Here is a 21,425-nt window from a genome sequence, read left to right on the forward strand (position 1 = left end):
ATGCAGGACACAGATCTATTCCTAAATCTGATTTTAAATACACTTCCCAAATGTGATGTTACCTCAATAAAATCCTCTGGGATTTAAAAAAACAGTGAAGTTTTATTAATTTTAACAGCAGAGAACAAACACATGCACAGAAGTGCCCCGCATTGAATCCTCCCCTTGGTGCACATAGAATCTAATGAAAAGTACATGCCTGCAGGAGGGCAAAATATAACCCAATAAAAGCAACAAATAGAAGAAATCCAAACTGAAGCCCTGCAGATTCAGATGTAAATCCTTACCTAAAAGCCTTGCTGTGCCCTCCCTTGTACAATGGACTGTACTGTTTAGCTGAAGGTGGCCCAGGGCACATATTCCTCTCAAATCTCTCTCTGTTGTGCACAGTCCATCCTATAAACTGTTCATTTCTGTGGGAGATAAGGTTTATATAACTTCCACCTGGCAGGGTCAACACAAGCTTCCTCCCTTCTTACTTAGATTAACAGGGTACTGTTCAGTTTACTCTGTATGGGCCTTTTCTGTAAGGCTTTTAACAACAGAGAGTTTGTCTCTTCTGCACAGACATTAAAGACCATTTTAAATCTGATGGTTGAGAGATTTCCCCTGTGACCTTACAGAAATCCATGGCCATTCAGCTTTACACAGTTCCATTTGACTCGTGTTTCACCCCAGACACCACTGCATTTCAGCACCACCAGGCACAAACCCTATTACCTGCTAAATATTGGAGGACTTTTATGCACCATGACACTTGTGCACAGATGCACTAATTACAGCTTTCTTCATCCCACCGGAGATCCAACCAACTTAATTCTCCCTTCACCAATTCTTCAACTCATGAATTCCTAGGTTGGCTTGGCAAAAAGCAGCAGAACATTGTTTTCCCTCAGACTTGCAGGACTTCTACCTGTTATATGTTTATAGGAGCAGTTAGTTCACCCCTGTATAACACACTTGTTAGCACAGTTAACCAGGCTCAGTCCTTTGGTGACCTCAGTACTGTTGACTTCGCTGAGTATGAAACAGGCTGCTCTGCTTGCCAGTCAAAGAGCTGAATGATAAATTACAGAAACATTGTCTATAAAATGAGTAATTACTTTCTTACATGTAGAATTTGTGTCAGAAATGTGTCTTCATTTATTTAATTACTTCATAATCCCATATTCAACACATGGCTAATCTTTCTTGATCCTGTAAAACACAGCCTTCCTGTTTAATCCTGATAGCAATCTCTATCACTCAGCAGCTGCTGCATTTCACCTCCACACTGTTTATCATCCATGACTAGAATTGAAACACCCTTGTCGGCTGGTTTTTATCTTGGGATGGTGCTATAATTGCTTCTAATTCTCATCCAAAAATACAGTATTGAGCATCTCCCTGTTGTGGATGACTTAAGTATTTGGTATTTTGGATGTAAACAGCTCCTTTGTTCCAAATTAGAAGAAATACTGAAAAGGTAAAAACCTTTCTTTTATTTTTGGGGGTTTTTCTCTTTTTTTCTTACAGCTGTAAAAAGTGCCACAGTATTGAATTTGGATATTATTTGATAATTCAACTGTACAAATCTTTTAATCAGAAGTTGTATTAGCAGCCATACCCTGCCAGCTTCTCCGTGCTGTGGCCTCTCCAGGTTTGTTCTGGAAGCAGAACCCTCTGGTGCAGAAAGAATTTCACATACACACAAGAATCAAGGGACAGATCTCGACTAAGACCAACCTCCCCGTGCACAGGAATGAATGCCTTTGTTGCCTTAATAGGGCACTTTGGAACTCTCAGGTAACGACAGAGCCTTCAGCACCAGCCTTGCCAGCAGCAGAAACACAAGCCAGGGATGACAGAAAAACCAAGGCAGGCACTCCTGCTTTCCCTGAAGCTCCCCTCACCTGGTCTCCCAGCAGAGCCCATAGCCAGCAGCTGTGTACCCAGCAAGGTAAAGTCCATAGCAATAGCACAGAAGCATGTGCAGGATTTTACTTCCCCCATTTATATTTGGCAGCAAGATTCACTTTTTCACCACCTTGATTGCTTCCATAGTTCTTGAGGCAGAGGCTGCAGCCTTTGTAGTGGCACCTCAAAGCTTCTGTGGATTTTTATTCATGGCTTTCCTCCTTCTCTTGTGAGCCACAATTCCTCTCATTCAATTTTTTTTCAAACATCCACTAAGGAAAGAATATTGTTACAGTGACCAATGTTTAAAGTGAATTTCTTTACTGTACCAGAGTCCTTCATGACTGGATTAGAAAGATTCAGGTCTGGTAATTTAAACAGATTTAAAAATATATCACTATAAAGGTGCATATAGTGGAATAGACCTTTATTTAACAACCCTTTGTATCTTCCATATACTGTCGTATCCTTTTAATAGACAGGAGTTTTATTTCCTCCTGTGAGTCTCAGAACTGCAGATTCAGCTTTGTTAGCTCTGCTGGCCAATTGTGCAGAAAAAAACCTAGTTTAACCTGTGCAATAAGTGATTGGTGGCTTATACAAAGTTCCTGAGACATTTGTTCATTTTACAACAGGCCATAATTCTACTTTAAAAATACTGCAAATACAGGTTCTGATTTGACCTCTTTATTTGCCTCTGCTCCTGGCCTCTGCTCCCTGTGTCAGCCACATTTTATTGCAACAGTGCCTGGAATTTTGCAAGAATTTGCTAAATTCTTGCCACCAGAGGTGCTGTATGTCCCATGGCAGGAGAGTTATGGGTTTGCAGTAGGCAGTGTCCCCATTTACTTTGGTGACATTGCAGTTGGTGCAATCCCTCATGTTCTCATCCTTCTGGACCACTTAACCCCTTAATATGATAAATTAAATCACTTAATGTCAGTGATTTCACTGAATAAGAAAACATCCAATGGCCAGGAAAGATTATCATGTTCTGCAATCTATTTGCTAGTTGTAATTAGCCAGATTAAAGAGAGTTAAAATACTGGCAAGTCCTGGACAAATTAAAAGCTGAACACAGATTATGGTAAAGAGCAGTAGAAACAAAATAATTCAAGTGAAAGAACAGTAAAAAATTAAAAAATAAAATTATTTATCACATAAAAAAGTGCAAGGTGGTTTTCTAGGTAAATCTTTCTCAAGTTGCAAAGCTGTTTTACCCATGTCTGTCTAGAAGTAAGAGAAAAATACATTTAAAATTGAAAAGACTCATGTTCACATAAAATGTATAATCAAATACAAGGTTACACTTAAAGTGAAAAATGAGATTGAGGCAGGTATTCACAATGTTTAACTTGTGTCTTCTGAGGCTAATCCTCAATTTCTTTTGTCATGAGGAAAAAGAAACAATTCTTTCTGAATGATGCCTTAGGGCTGATGGCTGTCCTAGCCAATGTGGATTGTTTTGTGAAGGATGTTATCAACTCCAGAAAGAGCCTACAAAACAAGAGGCACATTAGGTGTAAGGTAGGCTTGTGATTGCTGTCCTCAGGACCCGCAGAGTAACATTAAAAAATAACTTAACTGACATGAATCAGTCTTTTTGGGTCACATCAGAGCATTCATCAATTTAAAGACTAAGTATTTAATGGGAAGTTAATCCCTGCATATTTGACAAATGGTTTCAATTTTTTATCTTTTTAGTGGGTCTGGTGATCATGACAAAAGTAATTTTATAGTATTTCACAAAGTATCTTGTAAAATGGCAACCATATTTTATAGTGGCTTTTATTACTACTGGAACTTTTACTAGGAATTACATCACAAAAATCGGCTAACATAAATATTGCAGTGAAGAGCTTTCACCGTTTAATGCCAAAGTTAACTCTGCCAATGCAGCCTTCTTTTTCAGATGGAAAAGTCATTAGAATTAAATTTGTTCTCAGACTTTTTACTTAGCTGGGATGAAACACTGGTATGAAGTTTTGTAGTTCTCTTCAACCTGGAAAATATCATGCCATGATCTGTTACTGTCAAGCTGTCTTACAGGGTTGCCTTAAGCCTCTCTATAATATATGAACAGAAACAGAGATTTGGAGATTAACAAGTGGAATATAAAATGGGTTTGTTCAATATTTACCACAGTGAGATCTGTTTTGAACATCTGCCAGGCACCACAGCAGAAAACAATAATAAATAACACCCCTTACATTAACAGTCAGCTTTCAGAAATTAAATTTGCATGGAAGATGGAGCATCATTAATGGTAGAACTACATACATTAAATTTGCATTCATGTAAAAGTTAAAGAAGACTCAAGTATGCTTGTACTTTCTTTTCTCCTTCTTCAACTTTCTCATATTTCCCCAATTTTCCTGCAATTTTTCTTTGATCTTTAACACAACCTTATACAGCCTTCACATTGTGAGCCCTTTATGGTTCTGCACGATAATTTCTTCCATCCTTCCCTTTCTCCTTTTGTTTACTTCACTCTTCCCTTCCCCCTTTTCCCTTGTTCACACATACTAAAATTCTGACAGAAGCAGCAGCTTTCCTGCAGCTCATGGAGCCAGTGCTGCCTGATGGACAAGGAGTCCCAGAACATCTTGCAGCTCGAGGCCAGGCTTGGCATCAGCCCAGCTGCATATGGTTATCATCAGCTTTGAATCTGCTGAGTAATGTGGAAACAACTGGAACTCGGGATTTATTGTACCAAATATTCCGTCTCTCTCTAAACCTTCTTTTCATTAAAGAAAATAAAATACAAGTATTGATGTCTATAGATGAGGACAATAAAGATGAGCCACAGCTGAGCCATAATGGTTTGCACACTCATAAACGCTCCTCAGTTTTTGTGGCTTCAGTGCTTTCCTTTGGGGGATAATGTGAAGATGTGCTGGAATGAAATACTCTCGGATAATGCAGGGAAACAATTTTCTTTCTGCCTGTCACTACATTTTAGGTGTGAAGCTTAAACTCTCTAGGGAAGCTTACAATTCTCTTTGCCAATAACTTGGACCCTTCTGGAAAGCCAAATGCTGTTTCACACAAGCACCAAATCCCTTGAAGCCCAAGAGCTTGAGAAGAAGATTTTGGGAAGGGAGGGAGGGGAGGCACTGGGTGGGGCAATGGCTGGAAGAGGGGAAGAGGTGCAGGTAGGATTGAGCTCAGAGTCTGCTGGGAGCCAGGGGAACTCTCAGGAATTTGAGGATTGTGGGCCTGATGTCCCTGGTGTGGCATGAGGGTTCTGAAAATCTGATTCCCATAGGCAGCTTCAGGGGTAGGAAAAGGAAAAGAAGGAAAAGGAGACTGGTCAGTTCTTACTCTGGAGACCATTATGTCTGCAGAAACATAACAATAATTTTCCAATAGAAAAACAATTTTTTAATCTCAAGCAGAGTAAACACTTCTCTTAAATGTTTTGCCAGCTCAAACTAAATATGGAAAATTTATACCATTGCCAGAGGACCTGAAAAATAATCTTTTGAGATTGTTTTTGCTCATCTACAAGTGCAGAGCTGTTGGTTACATACACACGCTCCAGAATATTGTACAGAAGTGCAACAGAATAAATGGTACTGCTTGATTATATATGCTTTTCTGAATCCAGTTCATAAAACCAGCCTGTGTAACCTCAGATGATGTAAAAACTACAAATTCCAAATATACAGCTGAGATTCCCCGGAAGAAAAAAAAACTAATACTATTAGGACAAGTCAGCTCTGCATGTTCCTGGCCCATATACTTTTAAAAATGAGAGTATTAAATTGTTAAAGAGGCAAAGATAGTGACTCCCCAAGGCTTCATAGAAAAATTTATGAAGATATACACAAAGGTGACTTTAGACATTAAAAACTCTAAGAAAAGGTCTGAAGTCTTGCCTCAAATGAAGCATGTGCTATTAAATATTGTCACCTAGGCCAGCAAGAGAGACCACACTGAGTGAAAGAGCACATTAGGAGATAATCACCAGCACACTGATGCAACATAGAAAGAATTGCCTGTCCTCTGCTGTCCTCTCCAACCAGAGAATTTGACAACAGTGACTAGAAACAGATATATAACAGTTATATTATTCTGTCCCTCTCAGCAGCATTCTTTCAAGAAACTACAATTAAACAGGCAATCCTGTGTCTCAGTTTATTTTTCTACATATGTAAATACTGACAAGCTCAATAAACTGCTTGGTGTATGTGGCTTCAGTTTAAGCCATTAATTTGAAATGTGGCTTCAGATTCCTGCCCAGTATTCCTCATCATTCATAGTCCAAAGGGTTGCTGGGAGAAAGTGTCAAAAGAACAAAGAGCCTGCCCAGACAGACTGGACTTGTTTCCAGACTTCATATTAAAATTAAAAAAAAAAAAAGTAATTAGTTTAATCACTTGCTGATGTTTTATTCAACAGAAGACGGAAAACCTGTTGAATGTTCAAAATCTAAAGCTGCACTCATTAGGGACACAGAGCTACACAAGAAAGTGAAAAAGCAGCAGCATGGTTTGGGTCCCAGGTGCATCCCACAGCTCTCACATGAGGCTTCCCTGCCCTGAAACCCAGACAGAAGGACAGAAGGGCACCCACTGTGACAGCTTCCCTCTTCCTTCTTAGGGGAAAATCCAAACTCTTGTGCTTCCTGCAAAGTACAAGGACTCTACAAATCCTGGTTTGTGCCTAATAAATACTCAGTGACAGGGAAGCATGTGGGATACAATACAGCAAAAGCAAAATGTTACTTAAGATCTTATGAGAAAGCACTGAGTAATGAATTGTTCTGAAGTGCACAGAAAAAATAAAACTCCCTCCCTCCTTAAGTCACAGCATAAAGTTTTACACTGATGAAGACAAATTTTTAAAAAAGCCTAACCTCCAGACAAGAACATGGAGTGTTTTGGTTAATTTTACCAAAAATCTCTTGGGTAAATGATGCATAACTTATATTCTGTACTCATTTAAACAACTCATACACTTCCTAAATGCAAAGTACAGATTCTTGGAAGAGCCTTTGATTAAAGCTCCTCACATCAGTCCCAGGTGTTCCAGGTGGGTACTGGACACTTTGATGAAGACTGAGATAGCAAAAGCAAAAATAATAAGATGTGTCAGTAAATTAACCCTGTGTCTGTATCCTGTTGAGGATTATATTTCAGATTTAGTTCCTATTGAATGATGAGTGAGATAATTAATATGAATAAATTCTCCAGGGCTCAACTTTTAGAGTTTTAAGACAGCTAATAATTCCATGGAAGTGGAATCATACATATGTATCCCAACCCTACACCTTCAGTAATCACTTCTTGCACTCTCTCTTGCACTGGTGTAGCAGGGGCTTAGGAGGATAGAGACAGGAAGGACTCTGGCTTAATAAATGCAGGATGGATACAAATAAGCACTGTCTAGCACTAATAGGCTGTGCAGAGAACTCCCAAAGGAGACATTGCTTGAGACTCTTAAGAAGAGGATGATTAAGGCATTGGTGAAAATACTCTGGGGAGCTATCCTGCAGTGGCAGAGAAATGGGCTAGTAGACAAAACAGGTAGTTTCTAGCAACTTCAAGGCATGGAATTCTATCCCCAGCAGCCATTCAGACACCTCCAGAGAGGCAAGGTTATTTCCTATGTACATAAAATTCATGTATGGGAATCACAAACTTCTCTATTCAGCATATAAATGCCCACAGTTGTGTAATCTTAATACAGAATATAAATAAACAGTGACAGAGATGCTTAAGATACACGCACAAAAAGTGACAAGGTATTGCCCTGGATGTGTCAGAATGCAAAATGGGATATGGCTGCTCTGTATTACACTACATTCCACTTATACGTTTTTCCATATTCTTCAAGGGTTGAACAATTTTTTGCAATTTATTTACTCTTAGCATTAAAGAGTACCAACGGTGAATTTGCATCCAATCCTTAATCCAAATGGACTTTTCCAGCAATTAAAATCTGTATTTAAAATGCAGTTTTAATATTGTGACATTCAAAAAGCAACCAAAGGTTTTCTCTGATTTTAAGTAGAAAGAGGAAATAATGTATTATTCAAGCTCCAGAGCTTGCTTAATGCAAGATCAATTTTGTTAAGTGTTGCTTAGCAATGGATTATGAGTGCAGATCCTGAATATTAATGCAGGACTGGTATGGAAGCAATTTTTGTGAAAGTACACTTTAAAAGGAAAGGATTTTCCTGGTGAGCCACAAACAAATAAATAAATACCTCCAGAGTTCCATACACAAAAGGAGGTCATATCTTCTTCATTTCTTGCATCATTTATTGGCCACTAAGCCAAACAGGAGAAACTTTTGGATGATCTTTGGTGCTTTCCAGATATGTACCCAAAATGCTGAGAGTCTGCTCCCAAACTCTGAGGCAGAGCCAAACTTTATAGGAGCACAGGATGAAGTCAGAGCAATGGAATTAAAGTCTGGGTCACAGCTTTCATTTTATATCTGCAATCCAACATATTGAGTTGTTTAATTAGATATAGATATAGATATAGATATAGATATAGATATAGATATAGATATAGATGATATAGATGATATAGATATAGATATAGATCTATAGATATACGTAAGACTTGTCATGGACAGTGGCGATGTAGCTCTCCCTTATAATCAGAGCAAAGATCTTTGGCATTTAGCTTTGGTATAAAAGAAAGTTCCCATCACCTCACACAGTAAAATCCTATTTTATCCTTTATTTTATTTTTATATGGTCTGTAGAAGGGAGAACACGTGGGCCACGCTGTGCTGGAACAATGATGGACCCCAAAGCCATGCAAGAGTTGCAGCTGAGATGGAAGTTCCAAGGTGGGTTTTTGCTTTGGTTGAGATTTCCTGCACAAACTGTGCCTGCCCCATCCCTCTGCAGACAGCCTGCTCTGACTGCACTTTCTGACAATGTGCTTTGCTCTAAATATAGACCTCTTTCCTTCAAAGTTGCAGTAGAGTTGGTCATGAGGATTGCAACATCTAAGCACAGCTTTGGCAAACCCTAAAGATGGCAGAATGTCTTTTTGACCTTTTACATGGCTCACATTCTCCATTGTTTTTATAGCATTCATTACTTGAACTTTGTAATATTTATTTTATTAAGCTGAAGTAGAGATTTTTGTCTTATGCCATCATTAAATACCCCTACATCTATATTCTACATTGCCCTTTTTAGATAAAATTTTTCTGTTATTTCATGGGCTTCATCATACAGGGTGAAGTCTGAAGCACACTAAGATCATTGTTCTAGAAGCTTTCCCTGCATCTGTCTACATGAGCGTTTTGGGACCTTCATGTTAATTTACTAAGTCTATCTTTGTTAAAGATAGGAATTTATAACAAAGTACTTATTTGACTCTCATTGATTAGTGTCTAATTTGTGTGAACAGATCCTGCCTAATAAAAGAATAACTTTTTGAGTATATTTGTTCCTAATTCTCCACTTTCCATGCAACTTGGGAAATCCTACTTGTGTGTTTTTCTCCCCTCAGACTCAGCTTTATTTATGAGATCTAATTTTCTTTAAATGTAGATTTAAATGAAGTGCAGATTCGGTTTTATGCATTTCTTTGGGGAACTGTGGAGAACAATGTATGTGTATGCAGACTGCTGATCCTCAGACCACTTTCAACTCCTAATTAGATTGTAAACTTTTCAGGACAAGGGCAGCCTCATAGTCTGCATCCAGTAGCTGACTGCTATCTTCAGCCTTAATATTAAAAATAATTACTAGTGTTTATATTATAACATCAACCAGGGGTTTCAGAATTCATACATAAAATATGAGACAGTCCTTGCCAGAGCCCCTAATAGCAGAAGTTATTTCAGCAAAGCACTTAAACATAGATGTGACCTTGTGGGTAAACTTAGAGGAAACTTCAGGGATTTTCTCTTTCTTCTTTTTTTGCTTTCCCTGTTTGTTTTCTTTCTTCATCCCCTCCCACTGTGGCAGGATATTTAAGAGAAGCAGAGCAGTAAAAGAAACTCAGGAAACACAACCATCTTCCATCTTCGTAGCAACTTTGTTCCTTAGCAGGAGGGAGAATTACTTGCCTTTTTATTTTGAAAATGTAATGCTAAGGCTGAATATCAAAGAAGCATGATACACTATCTCAGCCCAACCATTATGACTTCCTTCTTCCAGATTCTGCAGCACAGCTAAAATTTTAGGTAAGTCAAGCTCAGAAATTCAGTAAAGACCTTCAGAGATATCTTCAGAGGAACCTTACTGCTTGAATTGGTTAGCTTGACTGCTTAGGGCTCAGATAAGCAGCAGAAATGCTGATGGCCTGTTTTTTCATGCTCTTTTCTTGAAACCCTAGATAGCATTTATTTACTCTTCCCCTCTCATGAGATAACATATGAGCCATTTTATTTGCTTAGGTTTGCTTTCAGGAAGCTGCATTAATTTCCTGTTACTTTGGACATTTGTCTTGCATTGCAGTTCTTGGTTAGGTGCCATTTTCCTGGTGTCTCATCCCAGGGGAAGGAAGTGGGACTCGGTGTCAGTCTGCAAGGTGAGGGTAATTTTGCTGAGGAACTCCAGTGGGTGTGTTCAGGGTTTTCTACTGACCAAGTTAGGTGTGCCCAGCTGCGTCCAAGACTTGCCAAGGCAGGCAGTGAATAATATTTTACAGAAGGTTCTGCCTCAGGAAGCGTGGTCCACAGAACCAGTTTTCTGTAACCGGAGCCCAGGTTTCCTGGTTTTGAGCTCTCACTACCACATGTAAAGAACAGGAGTTTTCACCTCGAAGTATCCTGTGACTTTCTTTGTCACAGCACCACTGCATTAATTCCCTGCACACATCTGGACATTCTTGCAGTGCTCAGCTGGCACCTCCACATCCATCCAGCTGGGCATCCCTCCCACACACACACTGACTTGTTGAATGGCAAAGCTGCTCTGTGAAATCAACATCTGCCTAAACACAGGTCCTGTCTTCAAAATTCAGCTCTGCTGCAGAGTTTAGCATTCACCATCTCCTGTCTTCAGCCCCAGCAGTAATTGCTGTGATGCAGCTACCTATGATAAATTTAATAAACCTGGGTCAAAGCAAGTGCTGAATATCATTATGGACAGGACTGTGCATTTACAAAAATTGCCAGTCAGGTCCAATTCCAGAATTCATATTTACAGTGTACAATCTTACTCATGAAAACAGCCTCCCTGAAGTCATTGTTTATACTCTTTTCAGTCAACATTGCTCTGCAAATATGAATATGAAAAGAAGTCTTAAAATGGTGTGATAGTTCTCCTAGATAAAATTTTCCTTAAAATGTATCTGAGTAGCTGAGTTAGGGTGGGAAAAAAAATCAATCTCTGAAACTAGGAAATGCTGCTGTGACCTTTAATTACACATTTCAAATTAGGACTATGTCACATTGAATTTGCACATAATCAGACTGGATTTCAGAATTTAACTTATTATTCAGTCTATAGTCTATAACAATTAGGCTCAGAATTTGATCCCAGTATTAGGGGTACACATATTTTATGGCAGGCATTGACCAGAGAATAGAACACAGCTTTCACTTCATTACAGAGTGGTGCCAATCTAAGTACTCCCTCATCTTACTCTCACTTTTCATCACTTTCAGTCTCCTCTGTATCCCAGAGTGTACAAACTGCTTTAAGAAGTGATTTAAGGAAGTGGCAGTTCAACTCTTCTTTGCTTTCATGGGAGGGAAACCAAGTTGTCTTTTCTTTTAGTCATTCTGTCTATGAGCTGTGTTTGAAGAAAAGAGTTTTATTTTCATTTGTTTCTTTTGTTTATTTCAATCAGGACTATAAGTTGTTTGTAATTGCCATCTCTAACTGTAAAAACAATTTTAGCTGGTGAATTTTGCTATCACTTCTGTTGCTGTATCAAGTGTCCTTCCTCTAGCATAAAAGCATCTAACTTAACTGGATTTTTGGGGTTTTTTTTCCCGTTTTGTCTTTTCAGATGGAGAATCATGCCAATTTTTTTGATAATTAGTTGTTTTCAAATTTTCTGTACCTTTATGCTTTTGAGTGTTAGTTCCTATGTGTAAATATCAGATTTAGCAACCAAATCAGATGTATTTTGCACAGGAACTAAGGAAGATTTTGACTCTTTTCTGGAGAACAATTCCTGTCTCAGGCTGGCTGATGAGAAAGAGTGTCTAATTAACACATAAATCTCATAAAATATACTGGCATGCTTGTCTTCTGTCAGAGCAGGGATTTAGAACCAGCCTTTTACTCAATCATGTCCAAATCCACAGTGTTTCTTTACCATTAAAGATGAAATATTAAGCATTATTTCATCAAGTCTTCATCTCTTCATCATGCCTTGAAGAGAAGAGACCAAGCTAAATCCCAGAGACACTGAAAAAAGCAGAAAGGCTTTTCCTTTATCTGGGAGGCTCAGATCCACCACTGTGTGAACACAGATTTGGCAGCTTATGACTGTATCTTGAACCAGGGAAGGTTAATTCTGGAAGAAGCTCTCCTGTATGACAAGAACACCTCTTCTGTTAAAGGATGAGATTTAGAAAACTCTTGTTAACCCTGTGCAATGTTGCTGTTGGAAAAATTGGTGCAAGAAACACAGCTGGATGCCTCTAGGGAGAAAACAATGTGCCTCCTTCCTTGAAATGCACAAGGCATCTATTGTACTGTAATTCCAGGTTTGATCATTTGCCAGTATAAGAAGACACTGCACATAATTAAAATCAATAGTGATGTGCTGATTTATGCCTGCTGGAGATCTAGTTCTCTACTTCAAGCATCCAAACCCAAGAAGGAGCTTGGAGGCAATTTAGATAAGGAACACCAACTTCACTGAGAGCCAACAGAACTGATTTCTGAGCAAAGGTATGCAGAACATTCCTAAAGAATGGATCACGACATATTAAGGTGCAGGATGATAGGAAGACCTTATTGCTTATAGGATTGTGTTTTGTTAGAAAGGAAGTACATCCAGAGGGAAGGACAGGATGTAACTTAGTGATGGACAAAATCCAGAAGGGTAAAATTAAAATGAAAAACAGCAAATATCTTCAGTGGCTTTGGTAATTGAACATGTCAGAGTTTTATTAAGGATAATGATAAAGACATGCAACTATGATGCCATGAAAGTAGAGGCAGATAAGTCTCTAAAAACATTCCATGCACACTCAGCTTTAATGGGATTTTTTTCACCTTTTATCATCTGAAAGTTTTGTGTGATACAGCATTTTATTTATATTGCTTTATTCTACCCAGTAAGAGCAGATGATAATCTGTTGAAAGAGCATTCATCTGTTTTTCCTTGGATTCCCTTGCAGGCCAGCCCTCTGGGTGAGCTCCAGAGAGGACACACAGACAAGCATCACCTAATGCCCATTAATCTCCCTTTGTGGTGCTGTTTCATCATCATTATTAGACAAAGAAAAATACTTAGTAGGTGAGCAAGGTACATGGTATTGAACAAAAGGAAAGAGTGTAAGCCCACTCCAGGATCCTTCCAGCAGACATCCATAATGCTGAACTCTATTTGTTAGAACGATTGACCAGAAACACAATGTCTGACTTTTGCTGAAGGGTGCAAGTGCTGAGGACAGGGAAGGAAAAGTAGAAATTTGTCCATGTGCCTCCCACAGTTCCCTACCATTCAGAGCCAGAAAACAGAGACAAGTGTCAAATCTCACCTCAGTTCTGTTGTTCCCCACTGTTACTTCCCCTCAGAATCAAATCTGGGTTAGATTGATAAAAAACAGGATAGAAAGTCCCAGGAGCACTGTAATTAAACAATTGAAATGGCAACACACAAACAGCAGGAGCAACTGAGTTTTCATGATTTCATCATGGCAAGCATGGAGTTAAACATAGAAGCCCAATTATAAAGAGAGATGGACAAAAGCCAGAAAGCAAAAATTTTAAAACCATGAATTGAGATTGTGCTACAAGTGGTGAGATAAAAGCAATAGGAGCACCTGGCTCTATAAATGCAGTAGTTACTTGAAAGAGAATGCCTGAGAGTGTTTTATTAAAATTGGGCTTTTATTATAAAAGCAGGGTCTTATTTAATAAGTATTCCTCCTAAAGACTTAAAGTGTCCTCTGTCCATGCAGTCTGCATTCCAAGGTTATCAGAAGAACTGTTGCTATGGGCTGAACTCAATTTAGCACATGCTTTTTTGTGTGGTGAGTGGATGTGAAAAGGATTCAGCAACACAAATCTGTCTGTGTTCTGAATGAGAAATGAACTTCTGTTAAAGATCTTGCAAACCTCAACTACAGCTGCACAATGCTGATACCGCCAGGCAAGAGAGGATGACCTATTTGTGTCTGTCTGAACTTTGTATTCATCTTTTGATCACAAGCAGTGAAACCTGAGGCAATACACCAAACAGGAGAATGTAAGGAAGTGAGAATTGTGTATTTAATTGTCCTTATATGCTGTTTAACTTCAGATTTTAATCTAAGATTTTCCTCTTATAAAATCTCTTAACATCCAAAAATACTGTATGCTCGGGAGATTTTTAATCATTACTATGAACAAGGAAAGTTGGAACACTGCAGGCAGAAGGTTAGAAAGGCCATGTATTGTAATGTAAATTTCATTGTTAGGATCCACAGAAATATATTTCATTTTTCTAAAGAGAAGAAAAAAAAAACCCCAAACTCATCATTATCTGGATCTATGGCATAGCAGAATGAAATAAGACATTTTGCAAAAAGACCTATCATCTCCCCTCCCTAAGTATTTGTGCCCTACAGCATTTGTACACAATTCTTTGTCAGGAGATAAACCTGTTCTTTTGCCTTATGTGCAGATTATTCAAGAACTAGAGAGTGAAGAGAATGTTTACTGAAATGCTATAGTATGGTCACCACAACCCAACATTATCTAATGATACCCTTACTCCAGTTCAGACCTCTACCCCACAGACAAGTTCTGAGACCCATCATCCCTGGCATCTTTTCAACAAAGACAGGGGAGAACAGGATGTTTTCTCTGGCCCCAATACATAACACACCCCATAAGAAACACTCTGGGATTTAAAATATGTTCTTCTTTTTATGTAGTCTGTCATTAGCAAAGCGAAGAGCAGCTTTGGTATTCTCTAGAGAACCCTGCTTAAAAAAAAAAAAAAAAAAGAAAAAAATAAAAGAAAAGCAGAAGTAAAAATTTATCTGCTTAAATATTTCCGCCACTTGGATTTCTTATTCATACTTCCAGGTATTTTCAACAGTGTCCTCTGTTCCCATACAGCAACTCTCAGAACACAGAGTGTGTCTTTCATTTGCCAGAAAGTGTAAAAGGAGAGATAGACACAGTTCACCTAACTAGGCAGCAAAAGATAGTCTGGAGCTGTTAGCTCATCTCACAACTCTGGTTATTATTTACTTAGACCAGTGGGGTCTGGAGATTATTACCATTACAGTCTCTTGTTCACCTCAGGCACACATTCTCATCAACTCTTGTTATGGTCAAATAAGTGGCTTGAGACAGTTCCCCCAAAATTCATTGCTTTCAAATCAGTGTCTGTATAATCAGAGCTCCTGCATGAGCCCTCACAGGATTTCTGCAGCAGCCAGGCTGTTATTTTGCTGGTTGTGTGTCAGAATTCCAGAGGTCTTCCAGTGGGACACCATGGGCACAGCTGAGCTGTTCACTTGGCACATCCAGCCCCAGTGCCACTCCTGAGCCTGCCCCTCACTTTGGGGCTACTGGGTAACATTCTCCAGCCTTTACCTTGACCAAACACTCCTGCCCAATTACACAAAACAGTTGGAATGAGCCTTGAAGAGCACAACATAACACAATGCCTGGAGTCAACAAGGATCAACATCTCAGTGTGTGAGCTAAGCCCTGCATGTGCTGCATAAACGATGGCAAGAGCTGCCTCTTTTCCTCTCCAGGCAGAGCAGACCAGAGATCCTTTCCCCTGTGGGCTCTCTAGCTCACTCTTTTAATAGCTTTGTTTTGTGCCAAGTCCTATAAAACACAGCCCAGACTCACTGCAGTGTGTGAGGCAAGCTGTGTACATAAGTCACACAGCAGCTCATAAGTATTTTTGTTAGCTGTGTAGAGAATGCCATGTTATTACAAGGTAGGCACATTCATGATCATTAAAACAGTTCCCTGTAATGGCCATAATTACATTGTGATATTCTGTTCCACTTCTGAGCACACACCCATCTCAGAGTTAACATGCCTGAAGATATTTTCTGTAAGGCAGGTACACCTCAATGTTTAGATCAATAAAAGGACTCTTAAATTTGGTACTTGTGCCTTTTTATGCATGAAATTGTACTGAGTTTCTCTCTCAATATATGTATAACCAAGAGAGCTAACACAGTTGCTGGAATTTTAAGTACTGCATTCACTGAAGTTAACTTATGGAAGTCAAAACTATGCAGCACCAGGGGGAAAAAAATTCAAATTCTGAGAATCTCAAATCATAAGATCCTTGTATTAAGATTCTGCTAGAAAAATGCAGTTGTGAAAACAGAATGGAGCTCCTTCCTGAGAAAACAAATGGCACGAAGGAGTCGGAATATTTAGTGAGATAATTCTGTCTCCAACTCAGGAGTAGCCTGTTACTGGAGTCACAATGTTTCACTGTAAATAATAAGGAACAGCCTAGATGCCAACTGTCCACATTAAATAGAAATGCAAGGGCATGAGATAATGATGTGAAGGTGGGGAAGTCAAACCCTCAAGAACAGGCAGGAGACTGGACTCAATTACAGGAAAAGTGCAGCAGCACAGTGAGAGGAGTAGGAAAGGCTGGCTTTGACCCTCCCAACTAAAGGGAGAACACATGAGAGGAAATAAATCTTCCAAATGCCATGCAGGGAAATCATTGATTCAAAGCAGTGTTTGTTTTCGTGTAACACAGTGCCCACATAAGCAAGATGGTTTAAAGGAAAAGCTGGGGTGATTAGTGGGAATGAACATCAGGAAGGAAGCTGACAGTTTGTAACCCCTCTGATTTGGCTTTTCTGGCTTGCCTGACTCACCTTTCCCAAATACAATAATTCAGAGCCAGCTGAACATGCCAGCAGTAGACTTTGGACTTTCCTCCCAACCATGACTGGTGTCACATTCTAGAATTGTTGTTTTTGTCTCTTTGAGCTCAAAGTCAATCCAGGAAGCTTATATCACCCATCATTTAAGCAGCCCTTTCTCACTTAGGGTTCCTGTGAGCCACCCACAAGTCTGAGTGAGCCAGGAGGGAGCTTGCATCTCCCCAGGCACACAGACTCCAAATTCCCCAAAGGCTCTGGCCCACTCTGACTCCAAAAGTCACATACTGAAACAATATGATATGAACTGAACAATATGATCTTGTAACCAAAGGGGGAAAGGGGATAAATGTGAGGATAAGTGAGGACAAAAGCCTGAAGGAAAATGTAGAGGGGAGGTTTATCCTTTCATGTCTCAGCTTTGTTTCACCCTGTATGTAGCATGGAAATAATCATGTCTGTGACAGGCAAAGCTGCTGGGAGGATGCACATTCTGTTCCATGGCAGCTTTCAAGATTTGACAGTTTTATATCACAGTGAGCAGGAAAGGGTCCAAAGCCCTGTGAGACCAATCATGAAGAAAGCAGTGTCAAAGCATTCAGTTGCTGATCAAAACTTGAACATTTCAGCTCTGGACCATGTAAAAACACAGTCTTCCTCTAGGGCTTGCCTTTCCTGTAGCCTGAGAATTAAATTCCTGGCCTCTTTATTCACATTAAAGCTTTTTTTTTTTTTTTTTTCCTGTAGTGTACAATAATCTGTCAGAAGAGGAACCCAAATCTTTTTCTTGGCATCCCATGGTGACCTAACAAGTTCTTCTTTGAGCTGTTTTCCCTTCCCTATAGCACAGGTTTCCCTCCGTTGTGTACTGCTCAGGGTTTCTGTCATGTTTAGCTGATGTTATTTGTACAAGAGTCTCAGAACAGAGCCTGGATTGACACAGGGACTGGTTTCTCAGCACCCATGTGCGTTTACTTTTCCATTTTCTCTTTGCTTCTGGCAGTTGGTGCAGCAGGCAGACTATCCCTGTCCATGGGGTAGCAGCAGTGCTTTGAAACAGGAATCACACCCACAGGCTCACAGTGGGGATTGACCTCTCAGCTGCTGGAAACCTTGAAGCCTTTTTGTGTCCACTTTGCAGCAAAGGAGGGAATTACAAAGTCTCAGCAGTGCAAGCAACACAGCTGATTCCTCAGAAATGTGCAAATCTTGATTAGGAAATTAAAAACTTAAATAATGCACTCAAAGTTAATGCACTTAGGCTACTTGGCAAATTATAAATATTCTTGGAGAGTCGTCAGCATCTTTTGAAAGCACAAGAAGTTTTGCTTTGTTAGGATTGCTGTTGCACACATATTGCAAAGCATCAAAAAGAAAGTAGCCTGGCATGGTTTCTTAGAGCTGAATTATTTACATGAAAGGCTGGTGAAATTAGATCCTTTCTCCATAATCAAAAGACTTTTTACAATGATATGAAACAAAATGCTTTCATGGAGAGTATAAGTCATTCCTGTGTTTTATCTTTATACCCCATTCCTTTAATCTCATGGCATGATGTGGACCTGAGTTGAATCTAGAAGCCTTTTAGCTCTGCAGAAACACTGCCTGGAAAAAGTATATATCTGTGATGTTGTGCACATAAGAAAAAGAAAGAGATATACTGGTTTAGAACTCTCCACTCTTTTGACCATTTTCTTTGTTTCACTACCATTTTGTCTCAATTTCTAGACATTACTAGTGGTGTAACACAGTACAGAAATATGACTTGAACCTTTGTTAGTTGAAATGAAAACTTTAGTTTATTATCTGTAATCCCTTGGTATAATTCCAAAATTATAGCACTGAGTAGATGTACAGCTGAAGGTAGATGGTTGTCATTATTAGAGCACCCTTTTGATCATCATTTGATCTCAGTCCAAATAATGTATAAAAAAATGTAGCAAACAGTAAAGAATATCAACCTAGAGCATTTGGTTTTCTATGAATTAACATGGTCAGGAATCAGAGAAAGATTCCTATTACTAAACTTTCAGTCATTCATTTATTCTCATTTGTATCAGATTTGTAGGACTTTGGAGCAACTTGGTTTGCATTTTTTAGTACTTTCCTCCTCCTTACACACCTTTGCCAGTTGCTGTCTTATTCTTCAATACTCCTGGTGCTGCTTAGCTCCCAGGCAATCTGAATGGGAGCAAGTTCAACCCATAAACTGGAAAAAGGAATTTGACCATCAAAACACTGAACTTTCTAAAGTGAAATCTCTTCAGAAGAAGAGGGCACTGGATGCCCAGAACATTCCATTTTTCCAGGCACAGGCTGCAGTGGTTTTAAATAGAGACTGCACATGGATGTAGTGATGTGGCCTTCAAAAGGCAATGCATGATGCAGTCTGTGCTTTGGAGAATTTTCCACTGCTGTGCAGTGTCTAGAAGTTTATTGTGTGGCTACTCAGAACTAGAGCAAGATTGTTCTATTTTTAAATGTAGTTTAATAATATATTGAAGTTTTTCTCAATCTTGGAAGCCGTCAGAAAAACTCTTCGTGCTTGGTCAAGCAAAACATTTTAGGTAGAATAGCTAAGATCTGTAGTATGATTATTCAGAAGTTTTGCTTTTATTTTAGTCTTTAGTCACAAGATATGACAATTTACTACAGAAGATTTAGCTGAGAATTAAACAGATACATTTGTGGTGACAAACAGTTTATGAAAGCTTTTGTTAAACTGGGACATCCCTGTGCTGGAGTGTTGTGGTTTGGGAATTTTAAAATCATTTTTGGAACTTTCTAAAGAGCACAAAAGTCTCCTTTGTTCATCTTCTGCAGATTCATCAGAGTTGCACATATAGTTTGCACATTTGTCATCTTATTTATGACAGCTTCAAACATTTTTTTAACCTCTGTTGAATCATATAGTGAGTTATAGCTCTGGTGAATTACCTGGAAGTCATGCCTCTGAATATATAAAAGATCAGGATGGAAGGTGTTCTGTCTTCTATGTTTCCAAGGGCAATTGCTCATTAGCTGGTTTCAGATCTGGTCTGCAGGTATTTGCATTTTAAGAAAGTGAGAAGTCTTTTCAATGGGCCACCATCAGTCTTCATGTCAGCTGCAGCAGGCAACATTCCCTGCATTGTTTTGTGGTGATAACTAAAGGGAACACTTGGGACTGCATTGATTTAAAATTGTATTATTTCTGAAAGAATGATGACAACTGGCTTGGGTGCAGCTTGCCCAGCTTTATGATGCTCAGAATGTTCAAAATTTCATTCACATTGCTGTAATGGAGAATGCTTGGTAGAACAGAAAGAGGGTGTTATATTGTCTGTAAGCAAAGGTGAAGGCACTAAAAAAAAAAATTCCCTGATCCATAAGACAGTGATGGGTGTTCAGCCAAAGGCAATTATAAACCTTCCCTCAAGAATGGCTCTTCAAATGCTGGGATATTTCTGCCCACTCTCTCTACTGTGGATGAAATATCCCCTGAGTAGCTGAACCATGGACTGATTACTAACAAAGGAAAGTAATTTTCCCATCCTAGCACTTTCACAGGTATAAGAAGTAGTTTCTAAATGTTTCTGTTCATTTTCCACTTAATTTTCTTCTGTCAGAAACAGCAGCTCAACACAGTTTGAAATTTCAACATTTAATTCAACCTGTTTTGAAAAGCTGTTATCACCTGTTTAATGGGTTTTACTACAGAAGGTCTCTTAAACAGGCAAAGAGGGACTATTAACACTGAACATAAAGATTGCTTTTCATTCCCCCAGTAGTAAGATTCACTTCAACCTCCTATTTTTGACTCCCTGACACAGCATTTCATATGTTGGTTTATCTTCTAGGAATAGAAGATACTTAATGGTTACTAAGCTTCCCTTCAAGGAAAATAAAAAAATTAATTGGGGCTGAGCTAAAATATAAAGACATTTGTATTTAAAGAACCCAATTTAGTCTTAAGACTCCAATAGTGACTAATTAATCCTCAGTTAGAGGCAATTGTTAACAATGAGTTTTGTCTTACATTCTCCACACAAAAGAAAACTTTCAGTACTTATATATTGATAATCAGCTCCTATTGTGCTCCAAAATAACACGGTTTTGTTGAAATTTTCTTTGCTATTCTCAGAATAATCCATGGTTACAGCACAGGAGGAGTATGTGCAGAGTGGCAATTTGATCACTGGGTGATGAGGGTCCTAAACCAGGCTCAGTGTGTCAGTGGGCTTTAGGTCAGCACCTAAGGCCTGGCATTTATCAGTGAGTATTTCATGTGCCATTAATGCTGTGTTGGATGCAATGAAAGGTCAGGCCCCAAAGCAGCCAATAATTAAGCAACTGAAACACTAATATGTGCTTCAAAACATCAGCTCTAGTACCAGTGGGGGAATTACAGTTCACTAAAGTGTGAAGAGAACAGGATCCCACCTTCTCCTTCAGTAACCCACCTTGCTGAGAGAGAGAGCAGTTAACAAACTGGGGACTTGCTACATTTCAGTCTCTTTTGAAATTTGATAAAACTACTTTTTCCTTGGCACAGTATCATGCCATGCCTCATCTGA

At 39.0% G+C, this 21,425-nt stretch overlaps 1 long non-coding RNA gene across 1 annotated transcript in view; it reads right to left on the reverse strand.

Moving 5' to 3' along the window:
- Window positions 1–21,425, reverse strand: part of LOC141730961 (uncharacterized) — a 37,440-nt gene that overhangs the window by 1,229 nt on the left and 14,786 nt on the right. The window contains exon 2 of the long non-coding RNA XR_012582813.1: window positions 288–413. This is a non-coding gene — a long non-coding RNA (uncharacterized LOC141730961). The remainder of the gene's footprint in view (window positions 1–287; window positions 414–21,425) is intronic.

Source organism: Zonotrichia albicollis, chromosome 15, assembly GCF_047830755.1.
Source record: "Zonotrichia albicollis isolate bZonAlb1 chromosome 15, bZonAlb1.hap1, whole genome shotgun sequence".
In the NCBI taxonomy this organism is placed as follows: Eukaryota; Metazoa; Chordata; class Aves; order Passeriformes; family Passerellidae; genus Zonotrichia; species Zonotrichia albicollis.